This window comes from Salvelinus sp. IW2-2015, unplaced genomic scaffold (assembly GCF_002910315.2).
Source record: "Salvelinus sp. IW2-2015 unplaced genomic scaffold, ASM291031v2 Un_scaffold3132, whole genome shotgun sequence".
Taxonomy (NCBI): domain Eukaryota; kingdom Metazoa; phylum Chordata; class Actinopteri; order Salmoniformes; family Salmonidae; genus Salvelinus; species Salvelinus sp. IW2-2015.
The window spans coordinates 15,034-23,979 of NW_019944422.1; the positions used below are offsets into that span (position 1 = coordinate 15,034).

Here is an 8,946-nt window from a genome sequence, read left to right on the forward strand (position 1 = left end):
TATAATACAGAGACAAGTTATTTTGCCATTAAACAACACTGGAATCTCAATAAACAACACTGGAATCTCCATAACAACACTGGAATCTCAATAAGCAACACTGGAATCTCAATAAGCAATCTGAATCTCAATAAGCAACACTGGAATCTCAATAAACAACACTGGAATCTTAATAAGCAACACTGGAATCTCAATAAACAACACTGGAATCTCAATAAACAAACTGGAATCTCAATAAGCAACACTGGAATCTCAATAAGCAACACTGAATCTCAATAAGCAATACTGAATCTCAATAAGCAACACTGGAATCTCAATAAACAACACTGGAATCTCATAAGCAACACTGGAATCTCAATAAGCAACACTGGAATTCAATAGCAATACGATGCTCAATAAGCAAACTGGAACCCAATTACAACACTGCATCCAATAAGCAACACTGGAATCCTCAATAAACAATACTGGAATCTCAATAAACAACACTGGAATCTCAATAAGCAATACTGGCAATACAATCAATAAGCAACACTGGAATCTGCAAATTAAGCAATTACTGGAATCTCAATAAGCAACACTGGAATCTCAATAAGGCAATCACTGAATCTCAATAACAACCACTGGAAATCTCTAATAAACAACACTGAATCTTAATAAGCACACTGGAATCTTAAAGGTAACAACTGCTGAATCTCAATAAACAACACTGGGTAAAATCTCAATAACTCTGGAAAATCAGAATCTGGCATGTCGGCCCAAAAATAACTCTGCTGAAAAGAAGCAGCGTTTTGCGGGTGCAACTGAAGACATGATGTCTGATGTGGAGACAGACTCAGAGGAGACGGATTCCTTTTGAAGAACTTCCCCACCCTGACTTCCTTGAGTTTGAGGACCTGATTGCATCAGCAGACCGGAGAAGAAGGGCCTTACTGGGGAGAAAAAGCTCCTACTCAGAACATCTGATTGTGCAATAGACCACAGACAATCACGATTTTCCCTGACTCTTCACACCTGCTTCTCAACTAAATTTTTGCTCCTACTCTCACTCACTCATCAACCCTTACATATTCACAGCTAGAACATTGTCACGACTTCCGCCGAAGTTGGTGCCTCTCCTTGTTCGGGCGGCGTTCGGCGGTCGTCGTCACCGGCTTTCTAGCTGCCACCGGATCCACGTTTCTTTTTCCATTTGTTATGTCTTGATTGTACACACCTGGTTCCCATTACGTTATTATTATTTCCCTATTTAACCCTCTGGTTGATATTGTCTGAAACTAGGATATTTGGTGCAGTGAGTACAGTCCACTACTTTTGACCAGGGTCCATAGGGCTCTGGTCAAAAGAAGTACACTACGTAGAGAATAGGGTGCCATTTGGGACGCAGCCTTGGGGATGTAACATCGTTTCTGGCCTATTTATGGAACGTATGCAAATAATGGTCAAGTTGCTATTGTGACGAGATGATGTTTAAATTATCATATTGAAATGGACTGAGTGATTCACTTCAAACTGTCTTATAGGAAGTCAGAGAGAGAGAGAGAGAGAGGTAAGCTAGAGCAGACCAGTCACTGTACTCTTGTCGTATCTGCTCCAACTGGTATCAACTACAGTGGCGGTCAGTGCTGTTTAAGATGACGGAGGATGATTCGTTTTTTCATGAGCGTGGCCTTATTTCTATTACAGCATATTGGCTGATTGTCATTCATATTCCATTCACCCAGTTCAATGTAACAGCGATAGTTTTAGGCTACTACTGTACACGATATTCTAATTTTCCCAATACCCATCGTGAGGTTGCTAGAACCTAGCCTATGAATGAAAGYTTACAACGTAGGTAAACATAGGTTGAGAGACAAATTTGAGGTGACAGACAGTGACACATGGACAGACAGTGACACGTTCAATACCGCCTTGCACACTTTTGCCTGCATCTAGCTGATCTAAGGTGTAATCATTAGTCCAACAGTTGCAAACAAGAGTTTCTATTGGACATATTCAGGTATGTTTATCCCCGTTTTGGTCCGTTTGCTGACGTTTAAGAATTTCTTTCAACGGAATCAGCGGAATGAATACACCCCTGATCCCCCGTTAACACAGTTCACTTTCATAGCAGCCATGTTGTATTCCTTCTCGCATCAATGCGCTCTCCTCCTCTCACCTCTCGCTTCTCTTGTGGACTTCAATGCACAACACATCAGCTGTATGTGACCAGGTGAAAAAAAACTTTCGAAGCCAAACCGCTACACCGTTGTCACCATGTTAGCTAAAGTAACGTCATAGTCACCTAATAGAACTAACAAGTTAGTAAACCCACTACAATCATGCAGCAACRTTACAGTGTACAGTCAGTAAGCAGTTACACCGGCGGGCMCCGGTGGCAATAAATTAGTAAAACCAAACGTTTACCTTGACTTGGAAGAGTTCCAGTGTTGTGTTGGATAGTCATAGCCAGCTAGCTAACATTTGAGCAGGGTGCTTCATTAGGTTGAACTAGCTAGCTGCATTTGCTAGCGAAGTAAGTGAAACTGAAAGTGAAGAAAAAATACAAAATCTCTCTCTCTATTTCTTTCTAGCTCCTCCTTCATTTTGGAAGAAATTWATTTGTTTAAAACTGTTCAACTATTGTCTTTCTCTCTCTTTGAGTCAACAACTCATCACATTTTATGAACTGCAGTGCTAGCTAGCTGTAGCTTATGCTTTCAGTACTAGATTCATTATCTGATCCTTTGATTGGGTGGACAACATGTCGCTTCATGCTGCAAGAGCTCTGATAGGTTGGAGGACGTCCTTCGGAAGTTGTCATAATTACTGTGTAAGTCTATGGAAGGGGGTGAGAACCATGAGCCTCCAAGGTTTTGTATTAAAGTCAATGTACCCAGAGRAGGACAGAATCTAACTGTCCTCCGGCTACTGTCCTCCGGCTACACCATGGTGCTACCCCACAGAGTGCTGTTGAGGCTACTGTAGAYCTTCTTCGCAAAATGTGTTTTAATAAATTATTTGGTGACATGTAAATATATWTATTGTAGTTTTATATAAAAAGGATKACTTTTTAAATGTTTAAAACAACAATGTTAAAACATTTATTTTTATGAAATTCACTGAGGAGGATGGTCCTCCCCTTCCTCCTCTTAGGAGCCTCCACTGATCATTTATGAATGGTGGCATTTCTACAGGTCAAATGACTGGATGGATCCTTGGTAGGCAATGGTTGGTATGCAATGGTTCTTCCTGTTAAATTTAAATCTCATCCCTGCACCATCCAATCTCTCATATAGACAGCTCTTAAAGGACAGCTGCCAATCACATTAAGTCACTGTGACAAGATAGGAGTGAACTAGCCTTACGCTGCCAGACATCACACCGTCACAACTGGGGTCAAGGCTAAGAGTGCATTAATGTTAGGTACAATGGCATGATGGGTGATGTCAAATCAAATCAAATTGAACACAATAGGCAGTAAAGAAAAAGACATCAGAACTTTAGTATAAATAGTAGTTTCAGGATAATGGGTTGAGTAAGTCCTCGGGTTTCCGTCTCAGTTGGTTCAGTACTACAACGAACAATGCTTCGTAAACAAGCTTTAGACTACAAGTGAAATGCTTACTTATGGGGACCTTGCCAACAATGTAGAGAGAAAAACAAGAAATAATAGAAAAAAAATAACAAGAGGAATAAATACACAATGAGTAACGATAACTTGAATATATACACGGTACACGGTGAGTCGATGTGCAGGGGTACGAGGTAATTGAGGTAGATATGTACATATAAAGTGCATTCRGAAAGTATTCAGACCCCTTGACATTTTCCACATTTTGTTACGTTACAGCCTTTTTCTAAAATTTATGAAATGTTTTTTTCCCCTCATCAATCTAAACATAATACACCATAATAACAAAGTAAAAACAGTTTTTCTTCATCATTCTTACATAAGTATTCAGACCCTTTACTAAGTACTTTGTTGAAGCACCTTTGGCAGCGATTACAGCCTTGAGTCTTCTTGGGTATGACGCTACAAGCTTGGCACACCTGTATTTGGGGAGTTTCTCCCATTCTTCTCTGCAGATCCTCTCAAGCTCTGTCAGGTTGGATGGGAAGCGTCACTGCACAGCTATTTTCAGGTCTCTCCAGAGATGTTTGATCGAGTTCATGTCCGGGCTCTGGCTGGGCCACTCATGGACATTCAGAGACTTGTCCCAAAGCCACTCCTGTGTTATCTTGGCTGTGTGCGTAGGGTCGTTGTCCTGTTGAAAGGTGAATCTTCACCCAAGTCTGAGGTCCTGAGCACTCTGGAGCAGGTTTTCATAAAGGATTTCTCTGTACTTTGCTCCATTCATCTTTCCCTTGATCATGACTCGTCTCCCAGTCCCTGCTGCTGAAAAACATCCCCACAGCATGAGGCTGCCACCACCATGCTTCACCGTAAGGATGGTGCCAGGTTTCCACCAAAAGTGATGCTTGGCAATCGGGCCAAAGAGTTCAATCTTGGTTTGATCAGACCAGAGAATCTTGTTTCTCATGGTCTGAGAGTCCTTTAGGTGCCTTTTGGCAAACTCCAAGCGGGCTGTCAAATAAAATCAAATAAAATCATATTTTATTAGTAACATGCGCCGAATACAACAGGTGTAGGTAGACCTTACAGTGAAATGTTTACTTATGAGCCCCTAACCAACAATGCAGTTTAAAAAAAATATGGATAAGAATAAGAGATAAAAGTAACAAGTAATTAAAGAGCAGCAGTAAAATAACAATAGCGAGACTATATACCGGGGGGTACCGATACAGAGTCAATGTGTGGGGGCACCGGTTAGTTGAGGTAGTATGTACATGTAGGTAGAGTTATTAAAGTGACAATGCATAGATGACAACAGAGAGTAGCAGTGGTGTAAAGATGGGGCGAGCAAATAGTCTGGGTAGCCATTTGACTAGATGTTCAGGAGTCTTCTGGCTTGGGGGTAAAAGCTGTTTAGAAGCCTCTGGACCTAGACTTGGCGCTTCGGTACCGCTTGCCCTGCGGTAGCAGAGAGAACAGTCTATGACTTGGGTGCCTGGAGTCTTTGGCAATTTTTAGGGCCTTCCTCTGACACCGCCTGGTATAGAGGTCCTGGATGGCTGGAAGCTTAGCCCCAGTGATGTACTGGGCCATTTGCACTACCCTCTTTAGTGCCTTGCGGTCGGAGGCCGAGCAGTTGCCATACCAGGCAGTGATGCAGCCAGTCAGGATGCTCTCGATGGTGCAGCTGTAGAACCATTTGAGGATCTGAGGACCCATGCCAAATCTTTTCAGTCTCCTGAAGGGGAATAGGTTTTGTCGTGCCCTATTCAAGACTGTCTTGGTGTGCTTGGACCATGTTAGTTCGTTGGTGATGTGGACACCAAGGAACTTGAAGCTCTCAACCTGCTCCACTGCAGCCCTGTCGATGAGAATGGGGGGCGTGCTCAGTCCTCTTTTTCCTGTAGTCCACACTCATCTCCTTTGTCTTGATCACGTCGAGGGAGAGGTTGTTGTCCTGGCACCACACGGCCAGGTCTCTGACCTCCTCCCTGTAGGCTGTCTCATCGTTGTCGGTGATCAGGCCTACCACTGTTGTGTCATCKGCAAATTTAATGATGGTGTTGGAGTCGCTCCTGGCCGTGCAGTCATGAGTGAACAGGGAGTACAGGAGGGTACTGAGCACGCACCCCTGAGGGGCTCCAGTGCTGAGGATCAGCATGGCAGATKTGTTGCTACCTACCCTTACCATCTGGGGGCGGCTCGTCAGGAAGTCCAGGATCCAGTTGCAGAGGGAGGTGTTTAGTCCCAGTGTCCTTAACTTAGTGATGAGCTTTGAGGGCACTATGGTGTTGAACGCTGAGCTGTAGTCAATGAATAGCATTCTCACATAGGTGTTCTTTTTGTCCAGGTGGGAAAGGGCAGTGTGGATTGCAATAGAGATTGCATCATCTGTGGATCTGTTGGAGCGGTATGCAAATTAGAGTGGGTCTAGGGTTTCTGGGATGATTGTGTTGATGTGAGCCATGACCAGCCTTTCAGAGCACTTCATGGCTACAGACGTGAGGGTTACGGGTCGGTAGTCGTTTAGGCAGGTTACCTTAGTGTTCTTGGGCACATGGACTATGGTGGTCTGCCTTTTACTGAGGAGTGCCTTCCGTCTGGCCACTCTACCATAAAGGCCTGATTGGTGGAGTGCTGCAGAGATGGTTGTCCTTCTGGAAGGTTCTCCCATCTACACAGAGGAACTCTGGAGCTTTGTCAGTGAACATCGGGTTCTTGGTCGCCTCCCTGACCAAGGCCCTTGTCCCCCGATTGCTCAGTTAGCCGGGCGGMCAGCTCTAGGAAGAGTCTTGGTGGTTCCAAATTTCTTCCGTTTAAGAATGATTGAGGACACTGTTCTTGGGGACCTTCAATGCTACAGAAATGTTTTGGTACCCTTMTCCAGATCTGAGCCKYGRCACAATCSTGTCTCGGAGCACWACATACAAGTCCTTYGACCTCATGGCTTGGTTTTYGCTCTGACRTGCACYGTCAACTGTGGGACCTTATATAGACCGGTGTGTGCCTTCACAAATCATGTCCAATCAATTGAATTTACCACAGGTGGACTCCAATCAAGTTGTAGAAACATCTCAAGGATGATCAATGGAAACAGGATGCACCTGAGCTCAATTTCAATTCTCATAGCAAAGGGTCTGAATACTTATGTAAATATTGTATTTCTGTTAATTGTTTGTATTTTTTTGCTGCAAAAATGCATAAAAAACTTTTTTTCACTTTGTTTTTATGGGGTATTGTGTGTAGATTGCTGAGGATTATTATTTTTTAATCCATTTTAGATAAGTCTGTAACGTAACAAAATGTGGGAAAGTCAAGGGGTCTGAATACTTTCCGAAGGCACTGTAATTATAAATATGGCATAAAAATGTGGAGAATCGGATCTCCTCCCTAGCTGATCATTGTACGCAGCTTGCTCTGATCGTAGAGTAATGAAACAGGCAGGGAAACTGAGCTTGTCTGTGGTGGTCGGTGAACCCTCAACCTTCTGGCTCGTAGCCCTGCGTGGCATTGACTGTGCTGAAGTCGCAATGTCGATATCCACATTTATAAACACGGGGTCGCTCCAGTTATTGTAGTTGTGGTCGTAAACATTATTTTTAGTTAATTATATGAGAGGGAGGGTRTTCAATTTATTTTACAGTACAAGGGGAGGGTCATGTGAAAATATATGTCACTTTGGGGGATGGGGGAGGGGGGGGTGCATTTGTTTTTTGGATGACACCTTGAGTTGGATCAGCCCCTCCCCCATGGTAAATTTMGATCTGTCCCTTATGTTTAACCTTCATTTAACTAGGCAAGTCAGTTAAGAACAAATTCTTATTTTACAATGACGGCCTACCCCGACCAAACCCTCCCCTAACCTGGACGACGCTGGGCAAAATGTGTGCCGCACCTATGGGCCTCACGATCACGGCCGGTTGTGATACAGCCCGGGATCGAACCAGGGTCTGTAATGTCAAACTCAAAACTACTGGGGGAAAGAATGGCCTTCTCTGAGAACAACAAATTATTATATTCTATAGAATCTATTCTATTCTATTCCATGTGGTTCCCGAGTCGATTTGGGTTTAAAAAAACGGAGTAAAAATCCCATAGCATCTTGATTTCTAGCATCTTGATAAGATAGGTGTGCATCCTCCAGGCCGAACTGAGAGACATCATCATCACGTGTCCACAGGCACCACTGCGTAGTGTGACGCTCCGTAGTGGAATTGGTTTTATTATTGCTTCAAACAGTTCARAAAMAGCTGGAGGAAACATGAATKGTCGCCAAGGTCAAATCAAGAAAAACCCGAATAGGACATCCACATCCGTGCATCCAAAGACGGAACAAAGTAGAACATTTCCTCAATAAGTGACCTGATCACTCAATACGTTTTATACCTGGGATGAAAGACGCAGACGCGAATCGTAGGCCCATTAGCGACCTAAATATTGTAGACCACACCGTAACCTATATGCTATGAGTGCTCATCTCGCACCGAAAAGGGCGAACGGTTTCTATAGGCAAGCCTACAGTATACAATAGCCTAATGCAACAATCATGCAGAAACGCCAACACGTATTATAGACAGATTTGACAGGGTGAGAAATAACGGTTCATTTCCATTGACTATAACGATGATCTCCTTATTGCAGCCTATAGATATGTCATGATGCAGTCGAATAATGCGTTGCTAGATGGAAGAAGGAAATAAGAATCGTATAGGYTCAATGCCATTCTTACCTTATTCGAAGTTGAACAACAGTCTATATTCAAAAACAGTTTTCAAAAAATCCCCACGTTCAGTAAGACATATATTCACCCATCTCTCCTCTGCGCGCACTGAGATGCGAAATCACCGAGAGCTCCTTGATGGAAATTGACATGCGGTGAGGCGCGTAAAGTCTGACGCAAACAGACACCCAACGGTTCTCATTGGCAAGTTTAGCGGCTAATAACGGTCACTTTTACACACATTAAACGACCATTTATTGTATTACTTCATCAATCCAACAATGATATTGTCTATATTATCAGTGATAATATAGACAATGCAGGTTTATTCCACGTGGCTGATGTTGGTGGGACAACTCCCACGTATTTAAGGATTACTATGGGGAAGGTTTTTTCCATCACGATGCCTGACGCAGGTTTGAGTCATCCTAACTTCTTACGTCAGCAGATGTTTACAAACCTATTTTAAAGCATCTGACTGCAGTATAGCCAGTCCTGTGGGGAAATAACAGCACAGGTGTTCTGTGTAACCCGAGTGAGTGAGTGCTTTCATTGACTAAAAGAGATGATGCATTTTGTTCGAAGCAGGTATCAGATTGTTTTGTCACAGCTGGTTGAAGTGGAGCAAAACACGCCTTACGATCACAGGTACAGGGGTCAACCAACATTA

General features: G+C 43.2%; 1 pseudogene; it reads right to left on the reverse strand.

Annotated features, from left to right (window-relative positions):
* LOC112075395 (sodium-dependent neutral amino acid transporter SLC6A17 pseudogene) overlaps positions 1–8,392 on the reverse strand; it is a 19,531-nt pseudogene extending 11,139 nt beyond the window's left edge.
* Between the last annotated feature and the right edge of the window lie 554 nt (positions 8,393–8,946).